We start from the raw sequence: 23,346 nt of genomic DNA on the forward strand, positions 1-23,346 counted from the left end.
GAGTAGTCCATACAAGTGGGATCATACAATAATTGTCCTTTTGCATGAAAGAGCTTTCTTACTCTGGACTTGAGAGTGGAGCACTGTGCAAACAAGCTTTAAAACAAAAGGGAAGGCTGTTACTGTTGTTGGATGTCACTGATGGAGAGCAGCCCTATAGGGTTTCCTAGACTGGAAGCAAACGGCCAGGTCTTTCTCCTGCAGAGCCACTGGGTGGGTTCAAACCGCCAACTTGTTGGTTAGCTTAACCGTTGCGCCCTCGGGGCTCCATTAGTGAAAGCTGGCGAGGAAGGAACCAAGCAAGACCACCCCCCCAGCCTTTAGATGTGGTTGCTTTCCTGGGGGCACACGCCACTCCATTTTAGGCACCGCGCTCCTTGACTAAGAGAGTGGTGGGTAAGCTCCCTTTCCCTCTGTTAGCAAAAACAGTGAGCGGTCAATGAAGCCAAGGGCTGGCTTCTCCATGGGTCTGGCTGGAAGAGATAGCAGGCTGGACAAAGTGCAGCAGCTGTCTCCATTTGTCTGCAGAACTCTTCCTGGAGCCATTTTTCCCCTTTCTTTTTATTTTAAATTTTTTGCCAAACGCCTGTGGCTCTCCCTCCCTGCCTATCCTTTACCAGGCATTTTGTGTGGGAGTGATTGAAGTGAGCAATTAGATTCTCCTCTCAGCCCCTCTTCGTTTTCCTCTGGTAGACATTTATTTCTTCATGGCACAAGAAAAAGGATTTTTGAACAACAACAAAAAAAAAAACTCCTTTCATTTTATCCTACTTGGATTCCAGATAGATCATGGAGAGAGTTATATATGTTTCCTAATACACTGATTATTTTTGAGAGGAAGACAAGAGGAACATATTGATTAGCTACCATGAGACTCAAAAACGTGAATATTCCCTTAATCTTCTGACCACTTTATGGGGCTGCAGGCACAAGAACTGTTCTGCTCCATGTACTTCATAAGTTCAACAGAAAAAATATGGAAGCTGCAATTTTCCAAATATCCTAATTATAGGCTTTCTACATTGATCTTTCAGCTGAATGTAAATACCGCATCCATTCATCCCTAACTTTGTCAATAATTATGCCAAAATGTAAATTGAATCCCTGCCCCAGCCACAGGTGCAGAAGTGCTAAGTTAACACTCTTCCCTCAAACTCCACATGTTATCATTCTTCTTCCCATTCCAGACTCCCTGGGTGGTACAAATGGCGAGTGTGCTCAGCTGCTAACCAAAAGGTTGGCAGTTCAAGTCTACCCAGAGGCAACTGGAAAGAAAGACCTGGTAATCTACTGCTGAAAGATTGCAGCCATTGAAAATCCTATGGAGCGCGGTTCTACTCTGACACACGGTGGTCGTCGTGAGTAGAAATCCACTGGACGGGAACTGGTTTAGTTCTGGAATGCTTCTTACTGCAGCCACCAAGAGCTCACTCCTCGTCATCGAGAGGCATTTAATGAGAACGGCACCCTCCGAGTACTACCCAGGTTTACTAAGGAGTGATTGCGAACGTGCCCACCCCAACCCCCACAGAGCTCGGACATTGGAAATCACTCTTCATAGATTTCAAGAGCTTTCCTGCTGACACCACAGAGTACTTCCCAAATTTGCTCTGGCTTGCTTGCCCTTCATTTCTCAACTTTCCGGAGGATTCCAGCAAATGAGGCCTGGATTTAAATCCAATGACCCAAAGAGATCTTTGCATTTTAAATTATGGGGCTAATTTAATGAAATCATTTTAATGCATGTTTACATGATGCATTTTTTATTGCATTGTGGTAAAATACATGCAACATAAAATTGGCCACTTTAACCATTTTTAAGTGTACCGTTCAGTGACACTGATTATATTTTCAAATGGAGCAATCAGTATTTATTTGCAAAATTTGTTCATCATCCCAAACAGAAACTCAGTACTCATTAAGCAATAACTCCCCATTTCTTCCTCCCCCAGCCCCTGGTAACCACTAATAAACTTTGCTCTCTATGCATTTGCCTATTCTAGATATTTCATGTAAGTGGGATCATACATTATTTGTCCTATGTTGACTTATTTCACGCCACATAATATTTCCATGGTCCATCCATCTGTAACATGTAACAGGACTTCATTTCTCTTTATGGCTGAATGATGGTCCACTATCAGGACAGACTGCCTTTTGTTCATCCGTTAGTCTGTTGACGCCCTGCACGAAGCATTTTTGCTCATCAGTTGCTCTTGTCTTTGCTAAGCTGGTTGGCCACACCTCGAGGTTGGTCGAGTTTCAGAAGAGCGGAGAACCGCTTGATGAAGAAAGTGAGTTGGCTTAAGTCTTTGGCGTCCTCATTTCAGTGCCAAGCGTTACCTGTGTGTTTCCCCTGTATGCGGCTGTTGTTGCGGGCCATCGAGTCAATTCTGACTCATAGTGACCCCATGTCACAAAGTAGAACTGCCCTATAGGGTTTTCTTGGCTGTAATCTTTACAGAAACAGGTCGCTAAGTCTTTTTCCAGCCGACAACTGGGTGGGTTTGAACCACCCACCTTTGGGATAGCAGCCAAATGCTTAACCACTGCTCCATGTCCATATTCCTGTACCCTGTACTTTTCCCCGTGGCCTGTCGGAGGCACCTGATCAAGGGTCATCACAGCAGCGGATGTGGAGAAAGGCAGTGCCCAGTCCATGGGAATGTCCTTCAGGTCCCCCGAGGCTGGCAGAAAGGACTGCTCTTGAGCTGATAGCGATAAATGTTAATAAGGAATGTTGTTTTCTTCCTAGGAAGCCATCATTTTACAAATGAAATTACCCACCGACTATTGATGGAGTGAATTTCTAATATTAGCCTGACTCCCTCCTGCTGTCCCCCCTCCTGCTCCCCAGGCTGCCTCATTCTCTAACATCAGTCACTGTGTTTAGGGAATAGAAACCAATTTAAATATTGTGTAGATTCCAACTCACGGCGACCCTGTGTGTGCAGAGTAGAGCTGTGCTCCACAGGGTTTTCAATGCCTGTGGCCTTCAAAGGCAGATCACCAGGGCTCTCTTCCGAGGAGCCTCTGGGTAGGTTTGAACCACCAACCTCAAACCCAAACTAAAGGCGTGCTAGGAAAATCTGCTGTCAGAATGATTCTGAAGGACAAACAGTGCCTAGCACAAGGCTTTACTGGGAGCCTTTTGAGCAACGTGAATTGAATCAGGAAACATCTTTAAATAAATGAATATTAATGACGTTTGCACCCATCCGTGACTTGGATCATCTGTCACCTTAGATTATTCTCACTATTTCTGCCTTCCATTGGTTAGCTGATTGAAAACTGACGGCAACCTGAGATGCCCTCTGAACACACAAAATGGGAAAATGCATTATCTGCGTCACAAAATCTGCGCCTTCTCTGACAGGGCTCTGTGTGTTATGTTCCCGTGCAGGGTTATATGGGGCATAATATTCAGAATGACCTGTGCTTCTTAGTGGGTCTAAGAAAACAAAAGAAAAGAAAAAGGAAGGAAGGAAGGAAGGCAATCGGGCATAGTATTCAGAATGACCTGAACTTCTTAGTGGTTCTAATTTTTTAAAAAGGAGCCCTGATGGCTCAGATGGTTAAACACTAGGCTGCTAACTGAAAGGTTGGTGGTTTGAACCCACCCAGCGACCCTGCAGAAAAAAGACCTGGGGATCTGCTCCCATGAAGATCACAGCCTGGGAAACCGTTTGGGGCAGTTCTACTCTGTCACATGGGAGTAACTGTGAGTCAGAATTAACCTGATGGCACCCAACAACAGCAATTTTAAAAAATAAGAAAAAGAAAGGAAGAAAATAGCATTTATTAAACACCTACAATATGCCCATGTTTCCACATATGCTGTCTCGGTTCTCAGGCCAACCGTGGGAAATAGAATATCAGTTCCGTTTTAAAAATTAATGAGCTGAGACTCAGAAAAGTTAAACAGGTGGAAGAACTCCTTTGCAGTAGGTTGAAGAACTGCCTTCGAAGCTGCGCAGGAAAGGGCAGAGCTGGAGAGCTGGCTGTTTGTGGGAACCGAGTCCGCAGACCACACGTGCCTGTCCGAGGTCTAGGAACAGTGCTCTCTGGAGGACTTCCCGTGGCCAGGCAGGATGCACAGTGCTTCTCACAGATCAGCTGCTGAGTGGATGCTGTATTATCCCCATGTTACATGGGAGGAGATGCAAGCACAGAAGTTAAGGAGAGTGTCTCAAATCACACAGCTAGTAAGTAGTGGATCCAGGATTCCTCAAACCCAGGCAGCCCAGCTCCAGAGCACAAGATGTCATAGAGCTTCTCAAAAAGGACACAACAGAGAAATAATGCCAAGGCAAATGCAACTTGCAGCAAGCCCCCAGAATACGTCCGGCCCCATTCTGCTGATTCTGTGCACCAGTCAGCACCTTAGGGCTGCTGTCCTTCTCCTCTCTCTCTCTCTCTGTCTCTCTAGCTCTCTCTCTGTCTCTATGTCTCTCTATTTCTCTCCCTCAGTGTGTCTCTCTCTCTCACTCTCTCTGCCTCTCCCTCTCTCTGTGTCTCTCTCTTGCTCTCTCTCTGTCTCTCTCTCTCTATCTCTCACTATCTCTCTGTCTTTCCCTTTGTCTCTCTCTCTCCCTCTCTGGCTCTCTCTCTGTCTTTCTCTCTCTGCTGTCTCCTCTCTTTCTCTTTCCCTCTCATTCGAGGACTCTAGAGACCAGTGCTATCCAACTGAACTTGCTGCAATGATGGAAATCTGCACTGTCTAATATGGCGGCCGCTAGGCTTGTGTGGCTCCTGAGCACCTCCAATGGGGCTAGTGCTGCTGAGAAACTGACTTTTTCACTTTCTCTCATTTTCATTAGTTTAAATTTAAATAACCCCATGTGGCTACTGGCCATATTTGAGAGCACAGCTATAGAAACTCTCACTGAAATCGGAATGGCGACGGTTAAAGCACTAGGCTGCTAACTGAACCCACCCAGTGGCTCCGTGGGAGAAAAGACCTGGCAGTCTGCTTCCATAAAGATTAAGCCTAGGAAATCCTATGGGGCAGTTCCACTATGTCACATGGGGTCACTATGAGCCAGAATCATCTCCATGGCACACAACAACAACAGTAAGAGCAAGGGAGTCCCAGGGTGGTGAAATGGTTAAATGCTTGACTAGTAGACAAAAGGTCTGTGGTTTGAACTCACCCACAGGAGTCCCAGAAGACAGGCCGGGCAATCTACTTCTGAAAGATCACAGTCTTTAAGACCCTATGGAGCAGTTCTGCTCTGCACACATGGGGTCGCCAGGAGTCAGAATCAACTGGATGGCAATAAACAGTGGTGAGAGCCAATGTTTGTTGAGCATTTATTTGCTCACTCAAACCTCCAAACAACTCTGCAATGTGATATGATAACTATCCCCATTTTATAGATTCAGAAACTTATTTTACAGAGTATTATTGGCTGTCTTGGAAGAATTACAAGTCTGTCTTGGAAGAAACACAGCCAGAATGATCTTTGGAAGCAAGGTTGACAAGATTTTGTCTTTTGTACTTTGGACATGTTATCAGGAGAGACCAGTCGCTGGAAAAGGACAGCATGCTTAGTAAGGTAGAAAGTCAGTGAAAAAGAGGAAGACCCTCAATGAGATGAATTGACACAGTGGCTGCAACAATGGGCTCAAGCATAACAATGATTGTGAGGATGGTGCAGGACCGGGCAGTGTTTTGTTCTGTTGTACATAGGGTCGCTATGAGTTGGAATCGACCCGACAACACCTAACAACATTGACTTGCCCAGTTTTGCACAAGTAGTAAGAATTGGACAGGTAGAGATAGAAAGTAAGGGTTGGAAAATTTGGTCTAAGAAGAAAATATAAGAAGTGAAATTTTTTTTGCTATAAAAGAAATTTTAAAGGGGTGGGACTATGTCTAGTTTTGCTCATCTCTCAAGATTCCAAGAAGCTTCCCTGAATTCCCAGAAGCCCTGGTGGTGCAATGGTTAAGCACTCAGCTGCTAACCAGCAGGTCAATGGTTGGACTCACCAGCGGCTCCAAGGAAGAAAAGACCTGGTGATCTGCTCCCATAAAGATTACAGCCTAGAAAACCCTATGGGGCAGTTCTACTCTGTCACATGGGGTCACTGTGTGTCGGAATCAACCCGACAGCACCCAACAACAAACTGCACAGGCTGTACCACAGTTTCTGGCTCCTCATAGTAAAAGCTAACTAAAAACTCGTTGAATGACAAGTAAACCTAGTTACAGTCTTAACCTGTTATACAGAGGATTGTAGCCAACTGACCTTCATCTTTGTGAGAAACAGCCTGGGAGATTCAGATAAGATGAAAAAACTTCCTCACACTGAGGTGTGTTTCTGGAGGATATTAAAAAGAATATTCTGAAAGTGTGTAAAAACACGATTTCTCCCAATCAAAATCTAGTAGATTTGATATGCTCCCACCCACAGAAAAGGAGATCGATGAGTTCATCCCTCATTCCTTTGAGATAATCATTAGTACTTAGATGTAAAAGACCCCATCCTAGTAGATAAAGAAACAACATTTCCTGAAGGAGAGAAATTTCTGAACACCTTTCACTCAGAGAATCGGTCAGAAGAGGCCACTTTTGTCCCTTAATTACAGGCCTGTTGACAAAGAAAACCAAAAAGAAGCCCCGTTGCCATCAAGTCAATTCCAACTCATGGTGAACCCACGTGACAGAGTAGAACTGCCCCATAGGGTTTTCTAGGCTGTAATCTTTACGGGAATAGATCCCCAGGTCTTTCTACTACAGAGATGCTTGGTGGGTTCGAACAGCCTACCTTTCGGTTAGCAGCTGAGTGCTTAACCACTGTACCACCAGAGCTCCTTGTTGGTTATGAAGGTTACGGCAAATCAGTTTGGGGTTATTTGAAGCTGTATACAGCTTAAGATTCCTTTAGTGTTCTTTAGGAGCCCTGGTGGTGCAGTGGTTAAGCACTTGGCTGCTAACGAAAAGGTCAGCAGTTGGAACCCACCAGCGACTCCGTGGGAGAAAGATGTGGCGGTCTGCTTGCATGAAGATTACAGCCTTGGAAACCCTATGGGGCAGTCCTACTCTGTCCTATAGGGTGGCTATGAGTCAGAATTAACTCACCAGCAACAGTTTTGGTTTTGGTTTTTAAGGAAGAAATTTGAGACCAGAGTAAATTAAAATTTTGTTGACAGCCACCAAATAAGACAACAGAAGGCTAAGTATAAAAAGGAATGAGTCCCCATTACACTAGCTTTTAAATGTGACTTGTTTGGGAAGGTATTGATTTCACAGGTGATGCTATTTGTTTCACAGGTGGGCTATGGATCTCACAGGTCATGGAAGAGCCAAGGAGCTTACCAGGGAGGTAACCAAGAGGTTAGAAAAGGCAAGAAGCCACTGCAATTCTTAGAGGGACAGAGGGAGAAGGTGGTATTTCCAGAGCCAAGAGGACAGGCCACCTGGAGGAAACTGGAGCCATAGGGGGCCTGCCCAGCAGGAGACGTGGAGAAGAGGCAGCGGCCACTACTGAAACTGATGCCTGAAGCAGAGAGGTGAGGGAGGGAGGCACAGTTTATTCCTTCATCCACCCCTTCAGTTTTCCATCAGACTTCAACTGATTGATTATGTTACATAGATTGCATCATGGAAGGTGATTACATTACATTATGGAAGATGGTTACATTACATTGCTAACATTACATTACATATAAGGTGATTACATTATACCACATTAGATTACATTATGGAAGGTAATATGCTCTATTCAAGGCCAACTGATATAATCACATGTAACTACACCATGATCACAGCTAGGCTAGTGTTTGGCCAAACCACTGAGAACTGTAGTTTAGCCAAGTTGACACAAAAATTAACTATCACACTGTGGTTCTCCCACCAGAAAGATGTTTGCCTGTGTTTTATTGACTATGCAAAGGCATTTGACTGTGTGGATCATAACAAATTATGGATAATGTTGCGAAGAATGGGAATTTCAGAACACTTAATTCTGCTCACGAGGAACCTGTACACAGATCAAGAGGCAGTCTTTGGAACAGAATAAGGGGATACCGTGTGGTTTAAAGTCAAGAAAAGTGTGTGTCAGGGTTGTATCCTTTCCCTATACTTATTCAGTCTGTATGCTGAGCAAATAATCCAAGAAGCTGGGCTATATGAAGAACAGGGCATCAGGATTGGAGGAAGACTCATTAACAACTTGCATTATGCAGATGAGACAACCTTGCTTGCTGAAACTGAAGGGAATTTGAAGCACTTACTGATGAAGATCAAAGACTACAGTCTTCATTATGGATTACATCTCAACCTAAAGAAAACAAAAATCCTCATAAATGGACCAATAAACAACATCATGATAAACAGAGACAATACTGAAGTTGTCAATGATTTCATTTTAAATGGATCCACAATCAACTCCCATGGAAACAGCAGCCAAGAAATCAAACAACTTATTGCATTGGGCAAATCTTCTGCAAAAGACCTCTTTAATGTGTTCAAAAGCAAAAATGTCACCTTTAGGATCAAGGTGCACCTCACCCAAACCAAGGTATTTTTAAGCCTTCATATGCATGGGAAAGATGGACAACGAATAAGGAAGACTGAAGAAAAATTGATGCCTTTACTGTGTTGGTGAAGAATTTGGAATGTACCATCGACTGCCAAAAGAATGAACAAATCTGTCTTGAAAGAAACACAGCCAGAATGCTCCTTAGAAGGGCGGATGGCGAGACTTGATCTTACATACTTTGGGCATATTATCAAGAGGAAGCAGACCCTGAAGAAGGACATCATACTTGGTAAAGCAGAGGGTTAGAGAAAAAGAGGAAGACCCTCAACTAGATGGATTGACACAGTGGCTGCAACAATGGGCTCAAACATAGCAAGGATTGTGAGGATGGCGCAGGATCAGGCAGTGTTTCATTCTGTTGTACACAGGGCTGCTGTGAGTGGGAACCAACTTGATGGCACCTAACAACAAAATTACATAATGACACATTAGATTACATTATAGAAGGTCATCTGTTCTACCCAGTGTCAACTGACTTAATCACACGTAACTGCCATGACAGCAACTAGGCTAGTGTTCGTTCAAACCACTGGGAACTATAGCCTAGCCAAGCTGGCACAAAAATTAACCACCCCAGTATGGTTCTTCCTGGTCATAGAACTGTAACTGTTTTTTCCCCAGTTGTTGTTGTTAGGTGCCATGCAGGTGGTTCCAACTCATAACAACCCTACGGAGAACAATTTTTCCCTGAGCCTTCTAAAATTTGCTTTCTCAAAGAGTGATGATGAGCCTGATGATGCCTACCATTCCTTCCCTCCTTTTTGTAGTCCCTCAGTGATGGGACCACTTTCCCCCAAGTGTTCACTAATTTTCTGTATGATCGGAAATTAATTCTAGCTCACTGGAAGTTTCTAGGTGATGGGAATCCACTCCAAAGTCATAGTTGCACTGTTATCCTCTCTTTGATAAATTTTTGAAAGACAAATTTTTCAGCCACAAAAAAAGAAATAACTTTCAGGCACTCTGTTGATCATGGCCATCTTATTAATTCTGTATCTCTGGTGTCTAACATGGTGGCTAGCCCATAATAGATGCTCAATGAATGGTTGTCAAAAGTAGCAAATCATTTTCTTACTTGAATAGATAGTTCCCTAATCACTTCTATTTCTCATCTTTGTGCCAATTTTATATTGTAAAAAAACTAAAACTAAAAATCTATTGTTACGATCCTCCATCAAGGTGGACGTGTCATGCTATATACCACATGATTCTAATGTTCCCATGCGTTTTGGACATACCAGGTACAGTTCTTATCGTTTTTTACCTGTCTCCACTGAAGGCTGTTAGGTCGTTGATGGCCAATATATGTCTTAGTCATCTTCATATCTTGATATCCCCTGAACTAGCACACTAAGGATTTGAATTCATATGTTCTTGATGTACCCTGCTGTACCTGAGTCCGGATCCAATCTATTTCCTTGGAACAGTGTGTAGTCTTATAATCATTTGGTTTGCTGAAGCATGGTAATGGCTGTGAGGTAATGTTTGCTTCCCTGTATTAACCTTTCAAGCCCATTTTGCTATCTTCTGCTGTTCTGCATTTTTACACATACGAGTAAGGCCGTGGGTTGGTATTCTTGGCCAGCGTCACTGCTGTTTTCCTATGGGAATACGTGTACTTCTTCCACATTCGCTGTTCTTGTTGTTTTGTTCTAGTTTGTTCAAACCTACTGTCGTTTGTAGAACTGTGATTTATGGTTTCTTTGCTTAACATTTTCTTCTCTCTCTCCCTCATGAATTAAAGTCTCTTAATTTTAAGCTCTTAGTATATGTGAAGGAGTCCCTGGGTAGCGCAAACGGTTAAGTGCTCGACCACTAGCTGGAAGGTTAGCGATCCGAACCTACCCAGAGATGTGTCAGAAGACAGGCCTGGCGATCTGCTTCTGAGAGGTATTAGCCTAGAAAACCCTATGGGGCAGTTCTAGTCTGCACACCTGGGGTCGCCATAAGTTAGAATCGACTGGACGGAAACTGTCAAAAACAACTACTCATAAAGCACTGTGCTCGATGCTAAAGATTCGAGAATGAATGAAATAGAGTTCATATTGTTCCCAAGAGATGAAGTCAATTGCCTTCCCAAACAACTCTTTTCTTCCCAGACTTCATGGGATCTTATCTGCATTTTATCATTTTATTACCATAAACCACACACCAGAAGACCAAATTCTTTTATTTCCCCACTTACGTCCTACCATTCAATTACTCTCTGTATCTTCCTATCTTCCTTTCAAAAACATGACTTTGGAAGAAGAAATAATGTACCCAATACACCCCATGTCTCTAAGTTCATCAGCTCCCTACTTAGATCTTCCAAATCACTGGAAATACGTCCCAAGTTCCTTGTCATAGCAACATGCACTCCCATGTGGGCACACAGAAAATGAGTGTGCTGGGTGGTTAAACATGGGAAGGGCGTTGGGTTTTGTCAGGCCCCCTTCCATTCTTGTATTGTTGTTGTTAGATGCTGTCAAGTCAATTTTCGACTCATAGCAACTCCATGTGACAGAGTAGAACTACCCTGTAGGGTTTTCTTGGCTATAATCTTTACGGGAACAGATCACCAGGTCTTTTCTCCCACAGAGCCACTGGGTGGGTTCAAACTGTCAACCTTTTGGCTAGCACCTGAGAGCCTAACTGTTGAATCACCTCTTGCTGGAGTCCTAATGACATTCTGCTTACACACTAATGCTTGAAAATCCTTCTTAATGATTCTAGAAATCATAGCAGTTTACTCTTTAGGAAGAGTTTGATGCCATGCTGTACCTACAAACCAAAACCAAACCCCTTGCCATCGAGTTGATTCCAATTTATACTACCCCATGTGACAGAGTAGAACTGCCGCATAGGACTTCCTAGGCTGTAATCTTTAACAGAGAAGATTGCCAGGTCTTTCTCCTATGGAGCTGCTAGATGGGTTGGAACTGCCGACCTTTTGGTTAGCATCAGAGCCCTTAACCACTGCGTCACCGTGGCTCCACTTGTGGCAATTTTTTTCCTTCATCTTTTTGGCCAATGTCTCATTTATTCACTTCTGTACTTCCTAACCCTGGTATCGATTTTCCCAGGGCTTCCTAGTATTAGAGCTTCAGAATACTTTTTTTATTTTTAGCATGCTTCCTGAATTATTTTCTTTTTCATCTATCTAGGGAGTGTTCATTCTTATTAATAAGCTGGAGCACAGAGGTACATTCCTGACATCATTTCACCTTCTAAGAGAAAGATTAGTATGGTTCAGAGCACTCAGAACTGACTGTCTCAGCACAGAGGGCAAACAGCATGTGCTGCACAGGTCACTGGAACAGGCCTTGTGCTTCCTGGATGCACTGGCAGGAATAGAATCAGAGGAGGCCAGTTTTCAGGGCCCCCATGTAAAGAGAGCTCAGGGTGCCCACACGGAGACATAGACCCATCTGCTCAGCACAGCACACATGGAGGGGGGATTGCAAGGAGGTATGTCATGCTCCATCCTGCAGAAAATGAGCACTAGTGGCTGCTAACTGAAAGGTCGGTGGTTTGAACCCACCCAGTGGCTCCGTGGGAGAAAAGACCTGGAGATCTGCTCCCATAAAAGTTACAGCCTAGGAAACCCTATGGGGCAGTTCTACTCCGTCACACGGGGTTGCTATGACTTGGAATGGAACCAAAAGTGTCTGCATAGGGTGTGTGTTCTTTCGAAACAAATCTCTGGTGGCTCAGTGGTTAAGCACTAACCGAAAGGTCATCATTTCGACCTCACCCAGCCGTTTCAAGGGAGAAAGACCTGGCAATCTGCTCCCATAAAGGTTACAGCCAAGAAAACCCTATGGGGCAGTTCTACTCTGTCATATGGGATTGCTTGAGTTGGAATTGACTCGATGACACTCCACAACACCAATACCCTGTAGAAGGACCCTACCTGAGAAAAGTGTTTTTTTAAATAGTGACATCTCAAAGTCAGAACCCTCAGTTTTTATCTGTATAGCTAAGACATTATTTTTTTAATACGTTCTTTTCTCTGCTAAAGGTGTAGTGAGTTTGAGAGACTTGGGGGCTGATCAAGGAAGAAGATATGGCCGTGGGACAGCAAGATTGCACAACAAGCTATTTATTGGGGTGGAAGCGTTGATGGCCACATGGAGGGGACAGCCCCTATGGCATGGGGTCTGCCATAGGCAGGCAGCAAGGGAAGAGGACATGTAACCCCAGGAAGAGGAGAGGAGCAGCTTATCTGTGTCCTTCTGCAGCAAGGCAGGGAGTTTCTGGACAGACAGCTGTGAAAGCAGTACCGCCTTAGGGTCTCAACACCCACAGCATTCTGTCTTGGCTAGGGCTAGCCCTGGTGGCCCGGTGGTTCAGAGCTTGGCTGCTAACCAAAAGGTCGGCAGTTCGAATCCACTCGCCACTCCTTAGAAATGCAATGGGGCGGTTTTACTCTGTCCTATAGGGTCACTATGAGTAGGAATCGACTCGAACGCAACGAGTTTGTTTTTTTGCTTTTGGGCTAGCAGATGTTGGGTGCAGTTTCACGAGATATGCAAAGCAGGCAGGCTCTGTTGTTGTGGGGTGCCGTTGAGTCAATTTCTGAACAGAGTAGAACCGTCCTATTGGGTTTTCTAGGCCGCAACCTTTACGGGAGCAGACCACCAGGTCTTTCTCCCGAGGAGCCGCTGAGTGGGTTCGAACCACCAACCTTTAGGTTAACAGCTGAGCACTTAACCCTTGCGACACCATGGTTTAGGCAGGCTCTAAGTGGCTAAAAATCTGCTCATTTTGGCAGTTATTAAAACAGCTGGATGTGTACAAATTTGAGTTCAGTAGTGGTGGGCTTTTGGGGGAGCTAACGGGCCTCAACATGCTGTGAGGAAATAAACAAGCAGGGGCCAATACATAGAGGTCATCTTTGATTCATTCATATGACAAAAGGGGATATTAATAAATATTTATAATTTGCTTTGTATTAAAGATAACGTCCAAATTCCCTTCTTTGTGCTTCAGGCAGTCCTCCTTCCACGCCCTAGATCTACGTAGCTTCTTTCAGCCGCGACTACGTTTGAGCCCTCCTTCAATACTTGACTGGCCACTCAGTCCCCCTCCCACATTTCCAAACTCACCTCTTCCCAAGTGCGATCTTTGCCAGCAAGCTCCTGAGGCCCCACTGTTCCATGTGGCATTTATCTACGCCCCGCGCAATTGTACTTTTGACAACTAGGATTGGCCCCAAAGTGTCTGAGCTTCTTTTACTCTTCATTCTGTATTGCTTTTAATGTTGTGAAGCCCGTTGTGTGTACCTTCTTCCACTATTTTTCCTTTGCTTATTCTGTGCCCTTTCCTGTTTAATATGGAAAAGCATGCATTGTATTATAAATTCTTAGACAGTAGGGATCATACCCACCCGTTGCCGTCAAATCAATTCTGAGTCACAGAGACCCCATGTGACAGAGTGGATGTCTTAGTCATTTACTGCTGCTATAACAGAAATGCCACAAGTGGAAGACTTTAACAAAGATAAATTTATTCTCTCACAGTCTAGTAGGCTACAAGTCCAAACTCAGGGCATCTGCTCCAGGAGAAGGCTTTCTCTCTCTGTCAGCTCTGGAGGAAGGTCTTTGTCATCAATCTTCCCCTGGTTGAGGAGCTTCTCAGGTGCAGGGACCTCAGGACTGAAGGATGAGCTCTGCTCCTGATGCTGCTTTCTTGGTGATATGAGGTCACCCCTCTCTGTTTGCTTCCCTTTCCTTTTATCTCTTGTAAGATAAAAGGTGTGTGCAGGCCACACCCCGGGGAAACTCCCTTTACATTGGATCTGGGATATGACCTAAGTAAGGGTGTTACATCCCACCTTAATCCTCTTTAACATAATCTAATCTTGCCTCATTAACCACAGGCAGAGATTAGGATTTACAACACATAGGAAAATTACATCAATCACAAAATGGAAGACAACCACACAAAAATCATGGCCTAACCAAGTTGACACATATTTTGGGGGGACACAATTCAATTCATGACAGTAGAAGTGCCCCATATAGTTTCCTAGGCTGTAATCTTTACAGGAGCAGATCACCAGGTCTTTTCTTCCTTGGAGAAGCTGGTGGGTTCCAATCACTGATATTTCTGTTAGCAGCCGAGCGCTTTAACCACTGTGCCACTAGCACTCATTGTAGGAATCATAACACCCCCAAATTCTCTCTACCAATATCTGGCTCAACCTATACAAAATACATTGTTGGAAGTAATTGCACCATCCATGTGTAGAGTGAGTTGGTCAACACGTTGCCTTCCCAAATGGAGGACTACCCTTTGATTTAAGATGGCAGCTACTGTCTGAAGACCTTTTTAAATAATTACGTTTCCCTCTCTCAGCTGTAAAGTTTTAAGTCATTCTAAACTATTGTGTTTTGTTGTTGTTGTTAGTTGCAGTCAAGTTGGCTCCAACTCACAGCAACCTTACATATAACAGAACAAAACGTTGCCCAGCCCTGCACTATCCTCACAAAAGTATGTACGTTTGAGCTCCTTGGTGCAGCCACCGTGTCAATCCATCACACTGAAGGTGTTCCTCTTTTTCTCTGACCGTCTCCAGGGATTAGTCTCTCCTGATGAAATATCCAAAGTAAGCAAGACGAAGTCTCATCATCCTCACTTCTAAGGAGCGTTCTGGCTGTACTTCGTCCAAGACAGACTTGTTCATTCTTCTGGCAGTCCATGGAACATTGAACATTCTCCACCAACACCACAATTCAAATGTGTCAATTCTTCTTTGGTCTTCTTTTTTTCATTGTTCAGCGTTCTCATGCATATGAGGTGATTGAAAATACCATGCCTGGGTCAGGCACACCCTAGTCATCAAAGTGACATCTTTGTTTTTTGAGACTTTAAAGAGGTCTTGCAGTAGATTTGCCCAATGCAATACATTGTTTGATTTCTTCAATGCTGCTTCCATGGGCATTGATTGTGGATCCAAGAAGAATGAAATCCTTGGCAACCGCAATTTCTTTGCCATTTGTCATGATGTTGTTTATTGCGCATCAATTTTCTTTAAATTAAATCTAATCATTCTACAAATTGTCCATGATTTATTTAGTGTTCACAAGTCTCCAACACTATATTTGGAAATTGAGATGTATATTGAAGATTAGACAAAGAACTTACATTTTAAGACTTGATCTTCAGCTCCAAACCCACTGGGAATCTCTACCACATGTCCCATAGATATGTCAAATTGAACATTGCCCAAGAGCATCCATGCTTTTGTCAGTGTGGTTTCCTTCACCTGAAATACATTCCCTTCTCCAGTTCCTCCAGGCCTGCTAGGAAGCTCTTACTTACTCCTCACGATACTGTTAAGATAACATTCCCTCTGAGAATCTGTTCCTGACATCCCCTGCCCTTCTGCTGGCCCCTACACACACAGGAATCTGCCTCTCATTGGTGTGTCATGGTTTTTTACACGTGGTTCTGCTGGTTCTGAGACCATTGGGTCTGCTATAAATACATAACTGTTTACATATGAGCTTCTCTATCCTCCTTTGTCTATGTTTTCTTTGAAAGCAGGGAGTCTGCTTATTCATCCACTCATTCATTCATCCATTCATTTAGCACTTAATCATGTGTGAGACATGTGCCCTATGAGAAGGATTCAACAGTGAACAAGTTATAGACAGATACAAACTAGATATATAGATAGACAGGTAGGGAGGTAGGTAGACAGACAGACAGATACATAGCTAGATATATAGATAGATAGGCAAGTAGGTAGGTAGGTAGGTGGGTATGTAAGTGGGTAGATAGTTAGGTAAGTAGATCAATAGTTCAATGGATCAGTAGACAGGTAGGTAGACAGACAAACAGACAAACAGATAGGTAGGGAGGTAGGTAGATGAGTGGGTGGGTAGGTAGGTAGGTCAGTAGATGGATAGATAGATCGATGGATCAATGGATCAATAGATAGATAGACAGATGGTCAGATAGACAGACAGCTGCCATCTAGTCAACTCCAACTCATGGCGACACTATGCACAGCAGAATGAAACATTGCCCAGTTCTGCATCATCCTAGAGGCCACGGGCATATCTGAGACCACAGGCATAGCTGAGGCCACCGGCATAGCTGAGTCCTTCATTGTTTCGTTCTGTTGTACACAGCGTATGAGTCAGAGCGGACTCGACCGCACCTAACAACAACAACGGCATTGTGGTTATTGTGTCAATCCATCTCACTGAAAGTCTCCCTCGCCTTTGTTGGCCCCCTCCTTCACCAAACATGATGTCCTCCACTAACGATTGATCCCAGCTGATGACATGCTCAAAGCAAGCAAGTCAGACAATGTTCTGTGGTGGTCCATATGGTCTTCATTGGCTAATTTTTGGAAGTAGATCGTCCATCTTTTCCTCTTAAACTGTCTTAGTTCAGAAGCTCCACTGAAACCTGTCCACCATGGGTGACCCTACTGGTATTTGAAATACTGGTGACATAGCTTCCAGCATCATAGCAACATGCAAGCCACCACAGTACAACAGACTGACAGAGAGATGGTGGAAGAAAGTCGTAGACCCACCCTACAGGAGCTTACAACCTAGTGGGGAAGGCCAACAATAAACAAGGAGTAATATTAAAGTGCATGATATCCTCAGAACCTGGCAAACACAGGCTCTCCAAAAAAGGTTGAGAAAATAAGTTACTTATTTCTAAAATCAATAAATGCTCACACACAGTTACAGAAGATACTATATAGAACCAATAGTCACATAAAGGATTTTATTACAGGGCCTATTTCCTATGAAATTATGATAATGTGATTATAGATTCTGGTCACATATTCTTGTTGGTATCAAGCAGAGCAAGGTAGATAATCAGTTGTCAAATGTTTCATTCATAGTTTTTTATGCCCCAGTGGGTATTTTCCACACCAAAATTTAGAAGTGGGAACATGCTGAACTGGCTTCAATCAAAGAAGACGAAACTGCAGCCAGAGAAAAAACTTGAGCCAAAACCAAAAACACTTTAATTAGTCATTTCATTTCAAGATGTTGAAACAGCTCCAACCCAAGGAAACCAAGGCCTTCAGAGTCAGAACAACTTCAAGAAAAGGAAAATATGTTTCCCATATTTAGGTGTTTGATCAGAATCCAATTTAGAAAGAAAACCCTAAAACTTATCAGGATGATAAACCTCGTGATAACAGAACGTTGTTTTCCTTCCTGTGAGAAGTTCCAGGTTTTGCACGAAATCTATTTTAAGCTCTTCAAATTTTTTGTAATAGGATAGGGGTTTAAAGGGTTATTCTGAAAGGTTTGGCTAACAGTTCGTATTGCTTTCTTCGAAGTGTTCTGTTCAAAGGGAGTTATTTACGTTGTCTATATGAAAGGCTAGATTTCAGAAATCTCATTGCAAATGACTTTCTATCGGCAAACACTTTTAAAATGGAGACTATATCTGAGAGAATTTGTAATTTGTAATCATTTCTAAATTGTTGCTGTTGTAAGGTGTTCTCAAGTTGGCTCCAACTCATAGCAACCCGATGTACAACAAAACAAACACTGTCTAGTCCTGTGCCATCCTCACAATCATTGCTATGTTTGAGCCTACTGTTGCAGCCACTGTGTCAGTCCATCTCATTAAGGGTCTTCCTGTTTTTCAATCACCCTCTACTTCACCAAGCAGGATGTCCTTCTCCAGGGACTGGTCCCTCCTGACAACATGCCCAAAGTACCTGAGACAAAGTCTTGTCATCCTCACTTCCAAGGAACTTTCTCGTTGTACTTCTTCCAAGACAGATTTGTTCCTTCTTCTGGCAGTCCATGCTATAGTCAATATTCTTCACCAACACCATAATTCAAAGGCATAAAATTCCTCTTTGGTCTTCCTTATTCGTCATCCAGGTTTTGCATGTATATTAGGTGATTGAAAATACCGTGGCTTGAGTCAGGTGCACCCTAGTTCTCAGAGTGACGTCTTTGCTCTTTACACTTTAAAGAGGTCTTTTGCAGCAGATTTGCCCAATGCAATACATTGTTTAATTTTTGCCTGCTGCTTCCATGGGTGTTGATTGTGGATCCAAGTAAAATGAAATCTTCAACAACTTCAAAATTTTCTCCATTTATCATAATGCTGCTTATTGGTCCAGTTGTGAGGGTTTTTGTCTTCTTTACGTTGAGGTATAATCTATATTGAAGGCTGTGGTCTTTGATCTTCATCAGTAAGTGTTTCAAATCCTCTTCCCTTTCAGCAAGCAAGGTTGAGCATCTGCATATCTCAAGTTGTTAATGAGTCTTCCACCAATCCTGATGCCCCGTTCTTCTTCATATAGTCCAGCTTCTAGGATTATTTGCTCAGTATACAGGCTGACTAAGTATGGTGAAAGGATACAACCATGACGCACACCCTTCCTGATTTTAAACCATGCCCTATCCCCTTGTTCTGTTTGAACAACTGCCTCTTGGTCTATGTACAGGTTCCTCACGAGCACAATTAAGTGTTCTGGAATACTCATTCTTCGAAATGTTATCCATAATTTGTTACGATCCACACAGTCAAATGCCTTTGTATAGTCAATAAAACACAGGTAAACATCTTTCCAGTATTCTCTGCTTTCAGCCAAGGTGCATCTGACATCAGCAATGATATCCCTCATTCTACGTCCTCTTCTGAATCTGACTTCAGTTTCTGGCAGTTCCCTGTCGATGTACTGCTATAACCGTTCTTGAAAGATCTTCAGCAAAATTTTACTTGCATGTGATATTAATGGTATTGTTTGATAATTTCCACATTCTGTTGGATATCCTTTCTTCGGAATGGGCAAGAGTACGGATCTCTTCTAGTCAGTTGGCCAGGCAGCTGTCTTCCAAAATTCTTGGCACAGACGAGTGAGCACTTCTATTGCTGCATCTGTTTGTAGAAACATCTCAATTTGTATTCTGTCAATTTCTGGAGCCCTGCTTTTCACCAATACCTTCAGTGTAGCCTGGACTTCTTCCTTCAGTACCATTGGTTCTTGATCATGTGCTACCTCCTGAAATGGATGAACGCCGACCAATTCTTTTCAGTACAGTGACTCTGTGTATTTCTTCTAACTTCTTTTGATTGAGGGGGGAATTTTCATTGTTAGATTATAAGAATGAATTGAAACGAGTCTGAATAGGAATTTATAGGAAAGATGTTTAAATGCAGTCTCCTCTTGCCAGCCTTACTCAACGGAGTCTTCTCTTTAAAACTAAAAGAAGATGGTCAAATACTGATCTTTATTATGTTTGAACTTGAAGAAAGAAAGAAAAGAAGAGAAGAGACCTATTTATAGAGGATATTTCAGGATACCCAAAAATCTGAAAGCAATTTTTCAAGAAATTCAGACCCTTGTAATTACTCCATCTGTTTCACAGCAGGTATCAGATTTCAAAATTAATTATAGAAAGTCCAAATACATTTTTCTATCGTCTTCACTATTCATTATCTGATTAATGAAAAGTAAAGCAAGGATATCAAATACTGAATTCATATTGTCTGTCCTTGCAAGCCAACACTATTTTTCATGCCTTAAAGTGGATTCTGCAGAACAAATGAGATTTTGATATAAGATTTTCATTTTTCTCCGTCATACATGCTCTCTTTCACTTCTGCCACAAAGAAATGCTTGCAGTTCTCCCAAATATACCATATTTTATGAGGCCTGTGTAGTTTGGCACATGTTATCCCATCCATCTGGTCAACTCCAATGTTTCCTTCAAGACTTAAATGGCCCTTCCACAGGAAGATTATTCCTGATCATTTTTCTTCCTTTGTTGTCCCCTAGCAGTTTATGGAAACTTTACCTGACAATGTACCATGTTTGCTTAGTTTACATGCCCATCTGTCCCACTAGACTTCAAAGAGCAAAGACTGTTCTGTTGTTTATATTTTCAGAATCTTTCAGTCCTGAAACTGAATAAACGCTTCATACCTTAAGAAAGATACGAAGTGGAGTTGGAAACCTCAAATCTTGACCAGTATTTCCACCTTGAAAGCTAATCCATCTCGCTGGCAGAGCGTAGATGCCGTCTATCTCTGGATGCTTTGCAGCACAAAGGGAAAGGTAAATTGGGACAGCGTGAAGTTCATTTCTCACACACTCATTCCTTGTACATAACAGATAGGAAAACAGAACAGCACCAAAAGAACGCCAACTTAGACTTTTCTGAGGTCGAAAATTACCTCAAGTAAGTGCAAATCCAAGGAGCCCTGGTGGCCCAGTGGTTAAGTGCTTGGCTGCTAACTGAAAGGCTGGTGATTCAAACCCACCCAGCAGCTCCATGGGAGAAAGATGTGACAGTCTGCTTCCATAAAGATTACTGGGAATGCAAAATGGTACAACCACTTTGGAAAACCATATGGTGCTTCCTTAGAAAGCTAGAAATAGAAATACCATACAATCCAGCAATCCCACTCCTAGGAATATACCCTAGAGAAATAAGAGCTGTCACATGAATAGACATATGCACACCCATGTTCATTACAGCATTATTCACGATAGCAAAAAGGTGGAAACAATCTAGATGCCCATCGACGGATGAATGGATAAACAAATTATGGTACATACACACAATGGAATATTATGCAACGAGAAAGAACAGTGATGGATCTGTGAAACATTTCACAACATGGATGAATCTGGAGGGCATTATGCTGAGTGAAATAAGTCAATCACAAAAGGACAAATACCGTATGGGACCACTATTATAAAAACACATGAAAACGTTTCCACACAGAAAAAAATAATCTTTGATGGTTACCAGGGCAGGGGGAGGGAAAACACTAGATAATTGATAAGTGTTAACTTTGGTGAAGGGTAAGACAGTGCACAATACTGGGGAAGTCAGCACAACTTGACCAGGGCAAAGTCATAGAATTTCACAGACAAACCCAAACACCGTGAAAGACTGAGCTACTGCTTTAGGACATGGTCTTGGGGGACATCTAGCTCAATTACCATAACATAGTCTATAAAGAAATTGTTCTACATCCAACAGTGGTGAGTAGCATCTGGGGTCTTAAAAGCCTTTGAGCAGCCATCTAAGATACATCAACTGGTCCCAACCCAGCTGGAACAAAGGAGAATGAAGAAGACCAAAGACACAAGGGAAAGATTGGTCCAAAGGATTAATGGACCACAACTACCATAATCTTCACAAGACTGAGCCCAGAACAACTAGATGTGCCTGGTTACCACCACCTACAGCTCTAGCAAGGATCACAGTAGAGGGTCCCAGGTAGAACTGGAGATAAATGTAGAACAAAATTCAAATTCACACATACACACACACAAAGACTACAATTGCTGATCTGACAGAGACTGGAGCAACCCTAAGAGTACAGCTCCCGGACAGCCTTTTATCTCAGAAATGAAGTCACTCCTGAGGTTCATCCTTCAGCCAAAAATTAGACAGGTCTACAGTGTTGCTATGAGTCGGAATCAGCTGGATGGCAATGGGTTTGGTTTTTTTGGTATAGGGCCAACAATAACACACATGAAGAGCATGCTTCATAGTTCAATTCATGCACGGGAGACTAATGGGCACACCAATTCATGCACAGGAGACTAATGGGCACACTAGTCCAAAAGTAAATGCAAGAAGGCAAGGAGGGACAGGAAAACTGGATGAATGGAAATGGGCAACCTAAGGCGGAAAAGAAGAGAATGTTGACACATCACAGTGTTGACAACCAGTGTCCCAAAACAATTTGTGTATTAACTGTTTAATGAGAAACTAATTTGTTCTGTAAACTTTCACCTAAAGCACAAAAACAGCAAGAACAACAAGATTACAGCCTGGAAATCCTATGGAACAGCCCTACTCTATCCTACAGGGTCGCTATGAGTCAGAATTGACTCGATGGCAACAGGTTAATGGTATCTGTCTTAGTTACCTAGCGCTGCCTTAAGAGAAATTTATTTTCTAAGTAACAAGGGAACAGAAATTTATTTTCTCACAGTTCTGGAGGCTAAAGAACCAACATCAGGGTCTCAGCCACTTCAGGTCCTTCTGGAGCCTCTCTCCTGGTTTCTGGTGCGTGCTGGTGATCTTGTTCCTTTCACTGTAGACAGTCGTCACACGTCACCTGTCCTCCCTGTGTGTCTCTGTGCCTTTTCTGATCTTTTTATAACTCAGAAGTGATTAGATTTAGGACACACCCAACACCTGTATGACCTCATTAATGTAACAAAACCTCCTGTTTCCAGACAGGGTCATATTTATAGAGGTAGGGATTTCAAACACATATTTTGGGGATACACAATTCAATCCATAACAGTACCTTTTCAGTCATTCACAAACACACCTACCCCTCTGTGTCCCCACCAGCAATCTACCCCAAGCCACCATCATCTCATGCATGGACTTCTACAGGGCCCTACTCCTCGGTCTCCTGGATCTACCCCTACCTCCCCCAGTCTATTCTCACCTTTGCAACAGGAGTGATCATTATAAACACAAATCTGACTGTGCCCTTGCTGAATGCTGTTTAGACAAAAAACGTAGCCTTTAAAGTCCTGCAAGGCCCCCTTCATTCTGGTCCCAGCCTTCCTTATGATCTGCACTAGACATCCTCTGGCTTTCAGTTCCTGGAATGTACTGAGCACCCTCTACCAAAGGGCCTTTGCACAGGCCGTTCCCTCTACCCCACATTGAATGAACAGATCTCAGCTCCCACCTCCTTTCTTTTCGGCCTCACCTAACACTCCAGGCCCCACAGGTCCCTCTGAGGTGTGCTCTCAGCCTCACCTAACACTCCAGGCCCCGCGGGTCCCTCTGAGGTGTGCTCTCGGCCTCACCTAGCACTCCAGGCCCCG

The sequence above is a fragment of the Trichechus manatus genome, unplaced genomic scaffold (assembly GCF_000243295.1).
Source record: "Trichechus manatus latirostris isolate Lorelei unplaced genomic scaffold, TriManLat1.0 scaffold00153, whole genome shotgun sequence".
In the NCBI taxonomy this organism is placed as follows: domain Eukaryota; kingdom Metazoa; phylum Chordata; class Mammalia; order Sirenia; family Trichechidae; genus Trichechus; species Trichechus manatus.